An 18,256-nucleotide genomic window follows, 5' to 3' on the forward strand; every position below is an offset into this window, starting at 1 on the left:
TTATAAGCTCATTCATTCAACAAATGAATTGAGCTCTTAAAAATGTACTAAACACTGTTCTAGGCACTAAAAGGACAGAAATTAAAAAAAAAACAAGACCAAGTGCCTGCTTTCATAACACATATATTTGGGGGAGGGAGGTGGAAAAGGTCAATAAAGAAATAATTTAAAATATTAACTTAAAATGGAGACAAGTGTAACATAAAAGAAACAAGTGTGATAAGTGGATCGAGTGACTTGGAAAGAAAGGAAGTGAATAGAATGACTTGGAAAAGGAGGAAAATATTTTGTAGAGGATAGTCAGGAAAGGCGCCTCTGGTAAGGTGACATATAAACAGAGACCTGAGGATGTGAAGATAGTTGGATTTGTAGGCAGAGGGAACAGAAAGTGCCAAAACATGAGGAAGGAGCATGCTTGGGTTAAAGAAGCAGCAAGTCCAGTGTGATTGGAACGGGAGGAGTGAGGGTGAAATAGTGTAAGAGAGGTTGCTAGAGCCAGGCCATATGCTCATGGGGTGCCTGGAAGGCCATGGTAAAGAATGTGGATTATTCTTTGAGTGAGGTGGCAGCCATTGCAAGATTTAGAGCGGAGGAATGACACGGACTGATTTAAGTTTTAGAGGGCTCTCTCAGGCTGCTGTGTGAAAAATGACTATATGGTGGCAACATGAAAGCAATAAGAGTAGTTAGAAGGTTATTACGATAATCTGTGTGAAATATAATGGTGTTTTGGACTCTAGTGTTACAGATAGCAGTGGTCAGAGTCTTAACGTGTCTTCAGTTATCTTCTATTAAATGTAAAATGTGAGAGAAAGAGAATAAAGCTGAATCTAAAGTTTATCTCCAGAGTGAATGGTAAAATGAAGTTACCATTTCTTGAAATGGGGAAGTATCTGGAAAGAGCAGATTTGAGGGGAAATATCAAGTATTTCTTTTTTGGACATGTTAGTTTGAGACATCTTTAGACATTCAAGAGATGCCAAGGTGGCAGTAGGAGGAAGGAGCTAGAAATATAAATGCAGGATTCATTTGTGCATAGCTGGTATTTCTACTGTGGGACTTGATGTGCCCACCTAGGGATGAGGAATTGAGAGAAAACACAGGGGATCAGAAATTGAACCCAGAGGTATTTGAGAAGATGCAAAAGAGAGCAAAAGAAGCTGAGAAAGTGCAAGCAGTGACGTATAAAATAAGGATGATGAGGGAAGGATCAAGAGACCCAATGAAAATGTTTCAAGGAGGCAACAGTGCTCAATTATGTCAAATGAATAGACTGAGTCAGATGAGAACTGAGAAGTCATGTGATTACATAATGCAAGGGAGAGGCAGAAGTGACTTCCATAAAAGGGATGCTGAAGGGGTGGTGCTATAGCTTTCTACTATATGTAGCTAATAAAATAAATGAAAGCATGAGAATTCAAATTTGTTTTGATAAATCGTAGTGAGAAATCTAAATCAGCAAATAAAACTTAAACATTTCAAATAAGTGTTCTAAAACATCAGTTGTATATAAATAGGGCTGGAATAACTTGTTTTAATTTATGCAAAAAAAAATCCTAAAACAGGTTGAAAAGGCTCTTGGGTTGCATTAATAAATGTATAATCTACACTGCTGTATTCAGCTGGAAGTGGGCAAACTGGACAGCTTCACTACTAGAAAGTACACAGAGAAGGTAAGGATAGGGAGAGGTATGAAAAATATGTCACAGGAAAAAGTTGAGGAAAATAGAAATGTGAATCCCAGAGGGAAAATGAAAGTCATAGGGGACGTGTAAAGAGTTGCCATGTAGTTGAAAGAATCAGACAGACTCAGCTCCATTCCCAGGATTCTCACTGAGAGGGTAGCAATAACATCTGCATAACACTGTGATCTACGTTACCCTTGCTCCAGCTCCTGTGTCATTTTTTCCAGGGTCTTGTCCAGGAGCCCCTGAATGCAGATCTCATCAGCTCCTCTTTGAGTTTCCCTAAAATATCTACTGAGAAGCCTTGGTGAGCTATATAGATTTCATTGAAGATTTTATCCAGATGAGTGAGGAGATTCACACTGCTCACTTTCCAGAGATAAAAGCTTAAAGCCTCCCCACTACACTGCTATTCTCTGCAAAGTCTTTACCACTGTGGTAAAATGGGGGTGAGTGGGAATGTGAGAGAGTGGGGGATCCTCCCCCCATCTAGAGTCACTGGCTTCTCTCTATCCGTCCAGGATGCTGGGCCTTCAAATTCCTTTCCTTTTTTTTATGAGAAGAAGTCATCCTCTCCCAGTTCCTACTTTTAATTTGAAAAACCAAATGTATCACAATATTCGGCAAACAAGGATCGACTCATAGAGCAGAATCCACCCTTCACAGTAAACACATTTCTGTCCTGAGAGTGGCCTTTGGGATTTCAGAATCCCGTCCCTACCTCCTCACTGTAAGTGTGATCACATTTTCCTTGCAAACATGTTCAGTGCTTTTCCTGTGAAGGGTTCAGGCGATGGTTGTGTGGCAAATGGCAGTATTTCATCTTTCCTTGCGGCTGAGCAATATCCCATATATGAATGTCTTTAAAAAGTTGCATGGCAGCTAAATGTAAAGATGTATTTTCTACAGTTCCCAAAGACTCAATGGGACCAATAGATATAACATTGGGAGGAAGAATTTGGCTCAATATTAGGCAGATATTTTCAGTAATTAGAACTTCCCCAAAACAGGACAGATGCTTCTCATGGCATGTCTTCTACCGCATGAATTGTCTAATCTGAGACAGAAGAGAACAGGAGAGAGTAGATGGGAATTTGAATTGGTTGACCAAAACTCTCTTTCCTGATGAATAATCTTGTGATACTATGAAGAGTGCCTGAATGTTTTTTTCTGTCATTTCTTTTTCTTCCCGATGTCACCAAAATCTAAGGTGATATTATACCACCATAAACCTGATCCGTTTTGGATCTGGGAGTGTTTAAAATACTCTGAGACAGAAAACTCCCTTGGAAGGGGTGGAGCCAACATAGCTGCTAGTTTCCTGTCACCACTTCAAAAGCATGGGGGGAAGGGGGAGGGTTAATGCAGCTGCCCAGGCCACCAAAATTGTGTGATATAGAGCTGGGCTGTGTCCTGGGGCCTTAGTGGCTGCAGTGATCAACTCCAGGGAGGAGGAAATGGTAAACAGATTCTAGTACACCCCAGAGGCTTTCAAGATACACTTACATTTGCCATTTTCCAATCTTTTCAGAGCACAGAATTAACTCCAAGTCCTCCACATGCCAGTGTGGCTTTGCCTGTATTATAATCTTTTTAAAAGGTTAAGTTAATCTTGACTTTTACTGTTGAAGCATTTCAACCTAATGGTGCTCCATGCACAACCTAATTGGATTTTTATTGGCCTTTATTTAAAGAAATTTGTTTAGTGACGATGACAATTAGAGTATTATAGGTAGGTCCCTTTTGTATAATATCAAAGTAACCTAGTGTACACACGGCTAGACCAAGATAACAGATTTCTAATAGGTGTTTATTATGTAAAATCTACCAGTTTAAGCACAAAGTATACAAGAATTTATGTGTTAAATGATCTTATTATTGACCCTGCAAAATGAGAGCAAATGGGTAGGTAGGCCTGAGATCATGCTAAATGGGAGGTTTCATACTATACAATGACTATGTCATGTGACTTCTACAGAAAATTCCACTCATTTCAATGGTGAATTGGATACTAGGTTGAATTTTTAAAGGCTATTTGTCCCAAGAGATTATGAATTTATACTGCCTCGGGTTGTATTCCATCATTATAAAAGTCCAGGAGTCCTCTGTAAAGTTAGTTTTACCAGCCGGAACTGGGATTTACATCTCTTGCAATAAATTCCTTCATGTTGGCCGTTCGACATTTCAGAGGTAACCCCTGGCTTAACTGGCTGCAGGTAAAAATTAGAAGTGTAACTGGTTTTAATAATGGTCTCTGGGTCCATTTATTCTTTATGTAATTTTTTTTTATATTCCATAAGGCACATTTTTAACTGGTTTTCTCAATCATTAAATGGTTTCGTTAGCTTTTATTTTAGCTTTAGTTTGTAAAATTCAACTCAGGTCTTTCCTTAAGAATGTGGTAAATAGACATGTAGTGAAAGAAAATCTTACTGATGTTTTTCAGGCAGTTGAGGTCTGGGTGATACTGGGAAGCCTTTCATTCTGGAAGCCAATAGAATTGCACTGTGTGAATTTTGGGTTAAATATTTTCTCCAGGTATTTTAGGTGCAATTCACATTCATTTACCAAAATGGAGTGTTAAGGTAAAAAGAGAAGTTTGCAGGGTGTGGAAAAGAGTAGGAGAAAAAACAGAACTAAAGAAAACAGAAAATGGTGATGACTGAGTTTTAATTCTCCTTGATGGTAGAGCTAAAAGTACGGATAAATCAACTCATACCTGGGAAAAGAAATGTGATTGTTAGGGAACTGTCTTTTCCAAGACAAAGAGCAGTGATGAGCAGGGGAAGTTCTGAAAGATTCAACTATTTCACGTCACTGAAAATTCCACTTTTGCCAGAGTCTTAGGAGGCATCCATAAACCATTTTTCTTATTTTTAATAAACTTTTAATGTTAGAATAGTTTGCATTTGAAGAAAAATCACGAAGGTAGTACAGGGGGTACCATTATACTCACATCCAATTTCCCCTGTTATTAACAGCTTATATTTGAACGGTATTTTTGTTATAATTAATGATCCAATATGGATACATTATTATCAACTAAAGTCCATATTTTACTCAGATTTCTTTACCCAATGTCCCTTTTCTATTCCAGAATCCCATTCAGGACACCATCTCACATTGAGTTGTCATGTCTCTTTAGATTCCTCTTTCCTGTGATAATTTCTCAGACTTTTCTTGTTTTTTGATGACCTGGACAATTTTGAGGACTACTGGTCAGACATTTTAAAGAATGTCCCTCAAGTTTATTTTATCTGATTTTTTTTCATGATTATATTGAGGTTATGGTTTTGGGGAGGAAGACCTCCCCAGGGTAAAATTTCATTCTTATCACATCACTTTATAGGTACACACAATTAAGATGATGTTAACCTTGTTAGCATGTCAATATTAGCCTTGATCACCGGGCTAAGATAGTATTTGTCAGGTTTCTTTTTTTCTCATTTTCCACGCTCTACTCTTTTGAAAGAAGTCACAATATGCAGCCCATATTTAAGGAGTAGATACTTATATTCCATCTTCTTGAAGCTCGTATATCTACATAAATTATTTGGAACTCTGCTGCACAGGAAATTTGTCTATTCTGGTCCATTTATTTATTTATTCAATCATTTGTTTATTTAAGTATAGACTCATGGATATTTATTTTATATTTTGGGTTATAATCCAATATGACTTTATTTATTTTATTGGTCAAATTTTCCAATTTTGTCTCTCAGGAGCTCCTTCAGTTGGCTCCTGTGTCCCTTTGATATACCCCTATCATTGTGTGTTTTTTTCCCCTCTTGGGCACTTTCTTACTTTCTGACACTGTAAGATCCTCCAGTCTCATCTTGTATATTTCCTGCTCTCAGTTCTAGAATCAGCCCTTTCCTCAGGGAGCTCTGGTTCCTCTTATTGAAAGAAGTTATTAGAAACTAAGATCTGCATAAAGTGTGCTTGTTGCTACTAGAGCATTATTGCTTCTAGACCCTCTCAGCTGACAGAGCAAAGAAATATGCATGACACTAACCTGCATATATACACATATCTCTAAATATTTCTGTATGTAACCACTGGTATTTATGTTTGGTTAAATATAAGTATATACCGATGTCTTCAACTCTAATCTGTTACCACCTGCATCATTCTATCATTTTCCCTTATGTGTATATTCCCACTTCAACAGTAAATAACCTGGATCCCACCAATCACTGTCCATGTATTTAATTGTTCAATTCCAGCATACATGTATAGTGGCATGAGAATTAATGCATTTCCTCTTGGGAAATGATTTTATCAACTAGAGTACAGTGCTTACATCCAGCTCCTTCTGCCTTGAGTTTTACAGACTCCACTCATTTCCAAAGCTACTTAGGTCAGCCCTTTTCCCCCCACCTCTTTCAGTGAGTTTGTTTCACACATTTGTAATATAGTTAGATTCTTGTGTCACAGTCTGCATTCCATGCTGGGATCCCTGACCTCTTAAATTATTTTTTAAAATTTGCATACATTAACGTTCGCTCTTTATGTTGTAAAGTTCTATGTGTTCTGACAAATACATAGTGTCATATAGCCACTATTACAGTATCATACATAAGAGTTTTAATGCCTAAAATATCCACTACACTTTATCTATACGATGATTCCCCCAAACATCACCTCTCTGGGACCACTGGCAACCAGTGACCTATTAACCATCTCTATAGTTTTGCCTTTTCAAGCATGTCATATAAATGAAATCATAGAGTAGATTTTTTTAAAGTTTTAATTGTGGTAAAATATACGTAATAAAATTTACCATCGTAACCACTTTTAAATGTATAATTCAGTGGTGTTAAGTGCACTCACATTGTATTGTAACCATCCACCAACATCCATTTCTGGAACTTTCATCTTGCCAAACTGAAACTCTATACCTACTAAACAATAAAGTCTCATTTTACCACTCCCCCCAACTCTTGGCAACCACTATTCTACTTTCTGTCTCTATGAATTCATATAAGAGGGATCACACAGTATTTGTCCTTTTGTGAATGACTAATTTCATTAAGCAAAATATCTTCAAGTTTCTTCCATATTGTGGCATGTGTCAGAATTTCCTTCCTTTTTAAGGCTGAATAAATATTTTGTTGTATGAATGTACCACATTTTATTTATCCATTCATGGACACAGGTTGCTTCCATCATTGAGCTCTTGTGAATAACACTTTTATGAACTTGGGTGTACATTAAGATCTACAATCCATTGTTAGTTATTTTTGTATAAGGAGTAAGGTATTGTTTTTATATGCATTCACTTACTGACAAATGATACGGAACATCTTTTCATATGCTTATCTGCCTTGTGTATATCTTTTTTGGTATAGTATCTATTTAGAGTTCTTGCTTATTACTTAATTTTTTTCATTTTCTTACTGTTTAGTTTTAAGTTCTTTGTATATTTTAGATATAAATCTTTTCTCAGGTATTTTTTTACAGTCCATGACTTGTCTTTTTATTCTCTTAACAGTGTCTTTCACAGAGTATCAATTTTAATTTTTAATATAGTCCAACTTATCACTTTTTTCTTTCATGGATTATGCTTTTGGTATTGTATCTACAAAAATCATCATCAAACCTAAGATCATGTAAGTTTTCTCTTCTTTTCTTCTGGAAGTTTTATAGTGTTTCATTTTACATTCATGGGTCGGCTGTAGCTCAAGCAGTTACTTGGTCATGCAAACTACTAATCCCTACCATTTTACATTCAAGTCTATGATCAATTTTGAATTCATGATTGTGAAAGGTATAAGGTCAGTGTCTAGGTTATATTTTTCTTTTTACAGATGGACATTCAATTATTCTAGCACCATATTGAAAGACTATCCTTTTTCCCTTGAATTGCCTTTGCACTTTTGTCAAAAATCAGTTGACTATATTTATGTAGTTTGTTTTATGGGCTTTCCATTCTGTTCCATTGATCTACTGTATTTATTCATACATTCATTTTTTATTTATGCATTTATCCATCTATCCATTTATCATTTCCTTAATAAATGTTTATTGACTATCTTCATTGTGTGAGAAGACATTGTTCTAGATAGCATGGAAAACAATGATGATTCAGACATGGTAGTTGCCCTTTAGGAGCCACTATATAGTTGGCGAGATGGATCGAGGAGTGTTACAATGTACACACAAATAGTGTAAAACAAATCACAAGGTGATAAATGCTATAAGAGTTGTGAAGGGTAAGAGAGGTTTTCCAGACAGGATGTTATCACTACTGACCAAAAGGATTTACAATTTGAGAAGAGAATTAAAGAATGGACAGTGTTTAAATAAAGATTGCAAAGGTGACTGTACTGGTACAAAGAATAAAATGAACAAAGTTTTGTGGGGCAAGTACAAAGTCTAACAGCACTTATAGAACAGTCTAACAGTCTTATAGAAATATAATATAATCAAAGCCAGTGAGCAATTTTAAAATTTCTAGTAGCCATATTAAAAAAGAAACTTGAAGTTGATTTTATGATGTATTTTCTCTAACCCAGTATGTCCAAAATGCCACCATTTCAATGTGTAATCAATTTAAAAATATCAAAGTATTTTGCATCCTTTTTTTGGTACTAAGTCTTTAAAATCTGGTTTATAGATTTCACGTACAGCACATGTCAATGAGGAGCGACCATATTTCAATTCTTAATAACCGCATATAAATTGCTACTATCTTATTGGACAGCCCAGGTCTAAGGAGCCAACGGTGAGAGCAAAAGGGCTGCAAAGGTAGGTTGGAGCCAGATTATGGGGAAACTTGAATAATGAGATAGAGTTTGAACATTATTCTATAACCATTGGATAACAACTGATCAAATAAGTGACTTCCATGAACGTAGTGCTCCTTCCTTTGGCTGGCATGTCCCAGGCAGATAGCCCATACCTGTGTGCTGAACGATTGTGGAATGATCAGAACAACTTTGTGGAGGTGGAATTGAAAAAGAGGGGACGAATGCCTCGGTTGTTTTTATGTAAACCAGGAGATGAAGGCTTTTTGTTATATGTTTTGGCCTCTACATGAGGAAATTACTGCCTAAAATATTGTTACTGCCTAAAATGTTATTACTGTCTAACATATTACTGCCTAAAATATAATAGCTACTTAGTGCAGGACAGCCATTCCTAGTTTTTTTTCCTTTGTTGTGTTGGAGTGTGAACAGGAGAGGCTTATGCTAGGACATTTTTGGTAGCATTTGGGAATGGCTCTGCTTACACATTACGGTTGCTATGTAAAGAAAGAAAATGTCGGAAAGGCTATGGATAGAAAGTGACAAGTTGAAGATAATGCCTGTTGTATAAATTAATGTGTTGTTGTTTTTTTAAGTTTGAGAATGCTCCCCTGATAGTAAAAAGCTAGATGCCCTCTAAAATGAGAGTGACAATAATGCTAAGGTCCCTGTCCTTAGCTGGCCGTGAAAAAAACTAAACAGGTTACTTGAATTTTTTTGTGATGATGGGGGCCATGCATCTTGCCAAATCTATTCTCACAAACTAGCAGGGGATCAAAGCTGAAAAGCTTTCTGTTTTTTATTTATTTTTCACTTGTGATCATTTCTGAAGACTGAGAGTGAAAAATGGCCTCTAAAGAAGCGATTTTAAAATAGAAAATGTAATATTTGCATGCAGGGGTGTGTGTGGGTGTTGCATTTTAGGCCTGTCAAATTTGACAGCGTCCTTTTAGGCTTTTCAAGAGGAAACCTTATAGTATCAGAGCCGCATTTTCCATCAGCTATGACAGATTTCTACACATTAATATTCAAATTTGGTGGTACTTTCTCCTTTGTAATTAAGCTAACTTGGTTTTTAGAGGCTTGTTGTTTTAATATCTTTTTAGTGAAATTTGAACAGCATCAATTTGGACTTTTAAATCTTTTGTAGAAATTAGTTTTTAATGTATTTCATAGATGTGTAGGCATACCTGATGTCATTTATTAGTACAAGCCTTGGGAAGCTTTGCAGGACTTCTTCTGATGCTTTTGTTTCTCAGCACAGTAAGTGTCTGTGAGCTGTGTTTCTGCTGCCAGGTCCTAGTTGGAAAATACCGATTTTTATAGGGCCTGTGAATTTTTGAGGAATTGTCTCCATATAACTAGGAAGGACATTCCATTGGGAGTTGCTGCATTCCAGAGCTTCAACAAATAGGTGAAGATTTACTTTGGTTCTTCAGAAAATGGAGGGACATGGTGAAGGTGGGGTTTATCTGCTCCCAAGCAAATTTCTTGGGTGAGGGCAAAGTCTTAAATGATTTTCTGAGAGGTTTCTTCTCTGGTCATGTGTTATGAGAAAATAACAATACTACTTTACTATTTAGCAGTAATTAAATACAGTATAAATTGCTCTAGTCAAGAAATGATTTCAGAGGTAATGTATGTAGTGGCTTTGGAACCAGAAGTTAGGTTTGAATTCTGGCTCCACTAAAAATTGCTGTGTGACCATCACTTTTGTAGGACTCAATTTTCTGTCTGTTAAATTGGTTAACAATAGTGACCTCATAGGATTTGTGTGATGTTTAACATGGTAACTGTATTTGGTTCTTGGCACATACATAAATGGAAACGTTTAGTATGAAACAGTGCTAAGTATTATGCCTGGGTTGCAGGCTATGACCTCATTTGCTCTACTATCTTTTGATTGTCTCTTGGGAATGAAGTAGAGTAAGGCAGTTGTGGTGACTAAAATGTGCCGTTCAGAGCTCCTGCCCCGGGAGCATAACTGACTTATGGCCCGAGCTGCTCCCCTTTTGGATCCAACACCATGTCCGCACACCTTCGCTGGCTGCTCCTGGCCAATGTCAATGACTGAGCATATCAGGGATGTTAAGACAGGCCCATTCTGGCAAAATGCACATCTCTTCCCTTGAGCAACTTTGGATCGCAGACTTCACAGTAAACTGGCTGAGCCTTTCTAAAACTCTGCTCATTTGGAACCTCTTCTAACCTAATCCTCCTTCCTTCCACTGGTGTCAGACCTGCACCCATTGTCTGCAAGCTCCCCCCTACCTGCTCCCTTCCCAAGTATATTTGCACATCTAATCCCATTTTGATGCCTCCTTCTCGGTGGACCTGACCTAATGCAGAAGTTCATACCTGGTTTTCAGGGACTTGTAATTTAAAGATCAATTTAATTAAAAAATTAATGTCCAAGGAGCGGTTCAGTATTAACGATTTTAGGTTCTAGAATTAAAAAGAGAAGAGAATTGAGAGGACAATGTACCTAGCAAAAGAGAGGAATAAAGAAGGAGAGAAGAGACTTTCCCCTTGTTTAAATTGTAGCCTTTCCCACTTCTCTGGTGCCAGGTGAAGGCCTGGAGCAGACGCCAGGATGTTCTTCCCTCTGGCCTCTGCCCTCCTGTACCATTTGTCATTTTTCCCACTCATATTCCCTTGGGAAGAGGCCACTTATTTTTTCAAGTGAAAAAGGTCCTAAGTTTGATTTGAGTTACTTGAAGGATAAGAATGCATTTTTACGGCTTTCATGTCTTAAGCTTCTATCAGAGGGCACTCTTGCTTTTTTTTTTTTTTTTTGCTGTTTGTTAAAGGGAGAAAACCAAGTGGTCCCCTAAACCTGAGAAAACAAGAACTCTGAGCAACTTGCTGGGCATCTCCCCTCAATTGGGATGGTCCCTCTGGACAGTCCATGTACAAACTTCATGAACAAGAGGTTATTAGAAGTGTTGCCACTTGAAATATTTATTTTGTGCCTTAGTTCATCAAACCATTCAATTATTGATTCTGCTCCAATTAAGATAGATCTACTTGACTTAATGTTTAAATATTTCCTGGTAGCTATGGATAGTATCACTTTCCAGTCTCAAGTTCTAAGGAGTAAATATATAGAGTCAAAATAATTTACAGGAGAAAAGTCACAATTTTTGAGAACAAGGAAGAGTTGCAAGAACAAATGTTATTTAGGGGCTTACAGAAAAGGGAAGCTTACCTATGGGGGAGGGGGACTCTGGGGCACTGCCCCCCATGGAGGGGAAATAGAATGCAGAGAGGGCTCCAGAGATCAAAGATGCATCCAGGGGTGGCCTTTAGATTCACCACATGTCTGTCATGGAATTAGACATGCCGGCTGCCCCACACTTTATTCCCCTGCCTCCCTACCGCTCTCTGAGTTCAAACCAAAAGTGCATGGGGCGGGGATTGGGAAAAGCTGATGGAAAGAGGCAGCAGAAAGCAGATTTAGAACAATTCTGTTCATGAGAAGGTGCTTTCTCGAAATTCTCTGGCAGAAATGAAAAAAACACACACACACACACAAAACCCGTGGTATTTCACATAATCCCTTTAGGGGCAATTTTATATCACTTTGCTAAAAATTGGATATGTCTTCCTAAGTCTTCCACAACCATTGGCTCAGCAAGAGTTTGAAGTGTTGTGGCAGCGACCCTGACTTTTTCCCTTGCCTCATCCACTTCCCACTCACCCCCTGCCTCTATTTTTCCCTTTTATGTGGATCTATCTGTGTCTAATTTAGATGGCAAGTTCCTTACTACTGTATGTTATGGTGTCTGGCATACTGTGAGCACTTATAAATGTTAAATGATAATAATGATAATATGAGAGCCCTAAAGGTGCCAGCTGCTTCATTTCACTTGAGAGAAGAGGGTTTTCACTACAGACTGTAGTTAAAAAAAATATAAGGGCAGTGAGGAGGGAGGGCATATCAGCTTTCGGAGGCAAGGAAGAGGATGGAGAGAAGCTGATAGGAACTTGCAATATAAAAGAAAATGGATTTTTTTCTTTTTTCTTTTTTTTAAAGATCAGCTAAAACCTTGGGATGTAAAACAGAATTCAATGCTTGGCCTTGAGGCTTATAACTTTCAAGCAATCTATTGGCTGTCCAAGGTTTCAAATAAATTTGAAGTGCTGGCTACCTAAACAGGACGGAACGTCCACTTTCAGCCATGCAGCAAGAAAGCTGCAGGACATTAAGGAGCCCAGACTTGGGCTTCAAAACCCCTGGATCCCAGCCCTGATTCTGCAGCTAAATGGCTTTGTAACATTTGTTGAATATCTTAACTTTTCTGTGACCTGATTTCCCTTCTACAAAATGAAAGGTGAGTCCAACATGGTGGGTAGGAGCGGTTTACTGTAATCTCTATGAATCCTTCACGTTCTGAAACTCTGTGAGTCAATAGCTAATACTTGCATAATACCTACCATTTTATTTAACACTTACTACATGCCAATCACTATATGTCACTTTCACACATCTGACCTCATTCAGCACTCACAACTCTGTAAGGCAGAAATTATTACCCTCCCAACTTACAAATGAGGTAGAGAAAGAACAGTAACTTGCCCCAGGTGCCACAACTAGAGGTAGAGCAGGGTGTCTAGACCATCCCTGCCTGAACCTAAAGCCAGTATGTTGACTCACTATGTTATACTGTACACTGGCATTTCTGAGCCACGGCCATGTGGCCCCAGGAGTTGAGCCTAGAGTGACAACGATGTCCTGGGAGTACTGGATTTTTCTCTGAAATAACTGAGGGTAGCAACTGTGTTTGGAAAATTTCCTTTAGTTAAACCATAATAATTTAAAGTTACCTCTCTCACAGGGACTGAGATTACTTCATAAATATACTTATTAAGCACTACACAGCTCTATATATCACCTCATTTAATCTTCACAGCAGCCCTATAAGATGATCCTGAATTTTATAGATGAGTAACCTGAGGTACTGAGGTTAAATGTGTCCACATTCACTGATGGTGGAGATGGGGTTCCAATCCCATCTCTGCCCAGTTCTGTACTCAGCTTCAGCACTCAACTACCTGCACAATAGCTTTTGAGGCTGATGGTTGGCTTCATGCTGTTGGGGGTTGAGAGTTCGATGCGATGGAGAGAACGTGCAAGGTGCGCCAGGCAGAGCACAGAGCTCCTGCGGTCATGACTCCAGGACCAGAACCACCTAGATTCATGTATCAGATAAAATAAAGGGTCCTTGATAAAACATCTGGGACCCTGAAATCATTAAAATAGTGTTCTAGCACCAGATATCTGTACACATTTTCTGTGTGAAAGCCCCATCCTCTGGTTGGTTTGCTGAGCAGAGAACTGGGCTCAGTCAGCCTGGGTCTCACCTTTTTCATGTTCCACCAGCACCTGCAGGACAAAGATGCGTTGCAGTCTTCTCTCCTCCCCTTGTCATGATGCTCGGAGTCAGGGCAATCAGAATAAGCTATGCTTTCCAAGGTGGGCTCTTGTTTCCCGTTAGACTTTGCTCAGATGGAGGGAAAGGGGACAGAAAGTCTAGTTTGGTGATGGAGGTAGAAGGGAAACAATGCACAACCCCTTCTCTGTCCTTAACGGGTAGTGCCCACTGCACAGGAGAGAGGCAAGGATGTAGTGCCCCAGAAGCAGCCGGAGCAGCGAGTCACCCCTGGCGTGTGCCCTTCTTGCTTAGTCAAGCAGGGAGGAGAGGCTCCATCTCTCCTTTGAAAAGGTGCTAGAGGACCCCTCTGGACCTCACGTGTCCATAATTCAGAAAGCAACACACAAAACTGGATTTGGAAACCATAAATCTAGATTTCACAACCACCACAGCAAAGACGAACATACTGTCACTGCCCTCGCTGTCAACAAGAGAGAAATAATAGATGCAGTTTCACAAAGAAAGCACTTTGACAAGTAGCAACCATAAACAACTGGGGTGCTTATTTTTTGTTCCTTTCCTTCCTTCCTTCCTTCCTTCCTTCCTTCCTTCCTTCCTTCCTTCCTTCCTTCCTTCCTTCTTTCCTCCCTCCCTTCGCTCCTTCTCTCTCTCCTGTTCTTGTCATTTGAAAAGCCATTATTACAATGCGTCCATTTTATGCGGTATTTCTATATACACTGATATCAAATGAACTTGAAGTTATTTTGTGTGATAAAAACAAAATGAATAATATACATACAGGCTTTCATTTTTGTTACTAAATATAGACGTAGACATATATATAGAGAGAGAGATTTTTTTTTTTTTAAAACAAGAACAACAAAAGCAGAGCTCTCCCTAGAAGGATACAGGCCCAGGGCAACGTCTGCAGCCGGTGCCCACCGGGCTGTCCTACTGTTTACATGAAAACCACAATACGGGGTTGTACCCCAGGCTCCCCACTTCTCCACCACCTGGGTTACCTCACCCAAGGAAAGGCTTATAAATTCAGACACATACATAACATCTTAGATATAAATATACACACGCAAGGACTGTTTCTGGAAGGGTAAACAAAAAATGATAACAATTGTTGTTTCTGGGAAGAGGAAGTGGGCTGGGGCCCTTTTCACTATATACCCTTTTGTCTTTTTTTCTCTTTTTTAACCCTGGGCATGCATTTTTTTCCCTAAAAGGATCATTAAAAGGGGAAAATAATCCACATGAATCATGTTTCCAGTATGTAACTGTCTAACTGTTCACGGTGAGGGTTGGGTACTGGTATGGAGACATTCTTGCCCTCTAGAAGCATATTAATAGGAAGAAAAAACTGTTTGGGCAGAAAAGAAAAAATCATATTCTGCTCCCATGGTGCTTCTGTTGCTCTGTTCGCAGGCAGAGGGCCTGTTGCTGGGCTCCTCAGAGAGCAGACATTCTCCCTTCCCCACTGCTCCTGGTCACCGTGGGTTACCGGTGCAGACACAGTCAGAAAGCCTACCGGTGAGGGCAAATAGCATAGGAGGCTAATCAGAACGCAAATTACAGGCATGAATAGACAGCCTACAGACGTGTGTCACAACAGGTCTATTCTGGAAGCACTTGACCCTCAGACACCTGATCTTGCCTCACTGGTTCTAATTGTCCCCTACAACTCATAGAGAAAATATGCTCCTTACACTCTTCCCACAGGTCAACTGAGAATCCATGTAGGTGACTGGCACAAAGAAAACAACATTCTGAAGAGAACTTTCACGGACTTGCCTGGGGTTCTTCTTTGTGTGTCCACTTGAGAGTTATGTTGACAATCTGAACTTATAAGACTAGCAAGCATTTTGCCACTTTTTAACCAAGCTCTTTTTCCTCTTTATGACATCCTTGAAAAACAAGTTGCCTGTCTTCTGGAGAGACGTAAATGTGATTTATAACTGGGGGAAAGCTAAATAAATTACACTCCTACAGCAAAAGAAGGCCTTCATCAGCCTTGGATGTAGAAAGCAGGAGCATGCAGTGAGTGGCGGTCACAGGCTGCTGCTACATGTTGTGTGTGTGTGTGTGTGTGTGTGTGTGTGTGTGTGTGTGTGTATCTGTATGCACGTGTGTGCAATCATCCACTTTCTGGTTTTCAGGGAATGTCCCTGACATGAATCTGTTCCTTCTCTTCTTTACCCTGATGGAAATTCCAGAAACAAACATAATGTTTGATTCTGGATAAAGATATTTGGGGAAAGCCAAGAAAGTAGAGTAGTGGAAAGGAGGGAAAGCCAGAGAGCATGCAATAAATCGGAACCTGTGGAATGTGTTTCACCTGACTCAGCCAGATGCCTCTAGAGGGAAAGAAAAGGAAACAGCTAAATGCCTTTATATCCCCTGGAGTCTTCAAAGGAAGCCTGCAAAGCAGGGCATCAGGGTAATCCTCACTCCTTTAATATCTGATGCGTTTGCATATGTGATGCAAAGAGTAAATCAGAGTTCCTGTTACAAGAACAGAATTTTAACTGCCAGGAGTTAGTACAGAGGTCAGGCAGCTTTATCACTACTTTATCTTATCTCACATGGTGTCCAGATGAGTATTTCGGGAAAGGTGTATGGTGGATGGTTTCCCTCAGGATCATTAGGAAAACCATAGGAAAATGATTCTAAACTCAGCAGTTTTGGTTGCCAACCTTCTCATCCGTGGACTGTCCAAATTCACATTATTAAGACAGTTTAGCTGGAGTCTCAGTGCAGGTGCATTGTTATTTTAATTATTTAGGATGTAATTTCTGGGCCTCAGGAAGATGGATAGCACATCTTAAAGAAAATAGACTTCCCCCACCCCACAACACACCACAACTAAATTCTTCTGCAAAACAATGACAATGGATAATTTTTTTCTTTTTTTTTTAGATATTGTTAACTTTACTTTCAGAGGAAACACTAACATTTTTGCTGCCTGGGCTCTGGGAATCCACTTCCCCTGAAGACATGAAGTGTAGATTTAATAAAATCATGCAGTACGAAGTCCACACAATCTTATTTTTTTTTACACTGGGTTGAATGCTTTCATTATTATTCACTCTCAAGTTACCTCTGAGACACAAAACCATCAGTATAATACTGTTTATGCTACTGTCAAGGACTTCTCAAATATGTCAGCAATTATTAATCCATTTTATAGATTAATAAGACGAGGCAAAACAGATATATTATTGATGAAAGTAGGAAGAATTTTACACACACACACCTCTAAGATTTCATCCTTAAAGTCTTAAAAAATTAAAGTTTATCATCTTAAAAAAAATACTTTTTCTCACAACAAATGTAAAACCAAGCTAATCTAAAATTAATTATAGGTCATGCAATGATAGAGTTGCTTTTTGTTTGTTTGTTTTTTTAATATATTTCTAATTTTATCTTTTGAGAAGTAAAGATAAGATTGAAAGTCTTGAATGTGTGTAGAATATGACCCAATCAAGAAATTCTAAATGTGTAAAACTTCAAAGTGGCCTACAATGCCATTCGATTAAGATATAGACTTGGAACAAGTCTAAAATATTACTAATTTGACAAAACTTTTCTGGTCTCTCTATACCTGAAAAAAACTTCCACATACCAAGTACTCCATTCCAATTGTCCCTTTTTATTGTACATTATGAATCTTTGGAAATTAGCCAAAGCTGGTTTCTGCCATATATCTCAGCACTTCTTTGGAAGAAGTTGTGAATACTTTTGCAGAATATAGAAGTCTGCTTTGTTCTGGATTCTTCAGAGCCAGCAAAATTCCTATGTCTGTCTCTAGGATAATTCATAGAAAGAGATAATTCATATGTTCAAAAAGAGATGGAGAGATTTCCATTCAAGAACCTCCTGTTAGAAAGTAGATTCCTTCTGCCTGCCAGCTAAATCCATGCTAATTTATATGTTTCTACAAGATGATATAGTGTCCTGGCTGAAAAAGAAGGTACAGCAAGTTTTACATACTTGAGAATCTTGTAGTCCAGAGGTCTCCCTCAGAAGGGGTTAGCCCTTTGCTTTTAGTCTGTAAAGACATACAGGGGATAGCAGTCAGTTGTTGCGCTTCTTCTGAAGTGACCCCAGTCTATTGGCAATAGAATGAGGAAGGCAGAGTCCTCAGTAAACTTCTCAAACCCATGAGACCAAGAGAAAAGAAGTTTCTCCAGAGTCTGGAGGAAACGAAAAGAAAAGTACTTGGCTACTCTCTTCTCTGCTACTGCCCACCTTTTGACCATTCACTGTTCATTAGCACCTCTGATAGAGGGTGGGCAGAGAAAGGCAGACAAGATGAAACTCAAATTCATCCATGCATGGTACTAATCCCTGATTTTCACATGATACTAAATTGTTTGGACAGTTATTAGGCAATTTAGAGCTGTTTTTCTAAACCCTTTGGTCTATCAGTGAAATTTGT

This window comes from Rhinolophus ferrumequinum, chromosome 19 (genome assembly GCF_004115265.2).
Source record: "Rhinolophus ferrumequinum isolate MPI-CBG mRhiFer1 chromosome 19, mRhiFer1_v1.p, whole genome shotgun sequence".
Lineage (NCBI taxonomy): Eukaryota > Metazoa > Chordata > Mammalia > Chiroptera > Rhinolophidae > Rhinolophus > Rhinolophus ferrumequinum.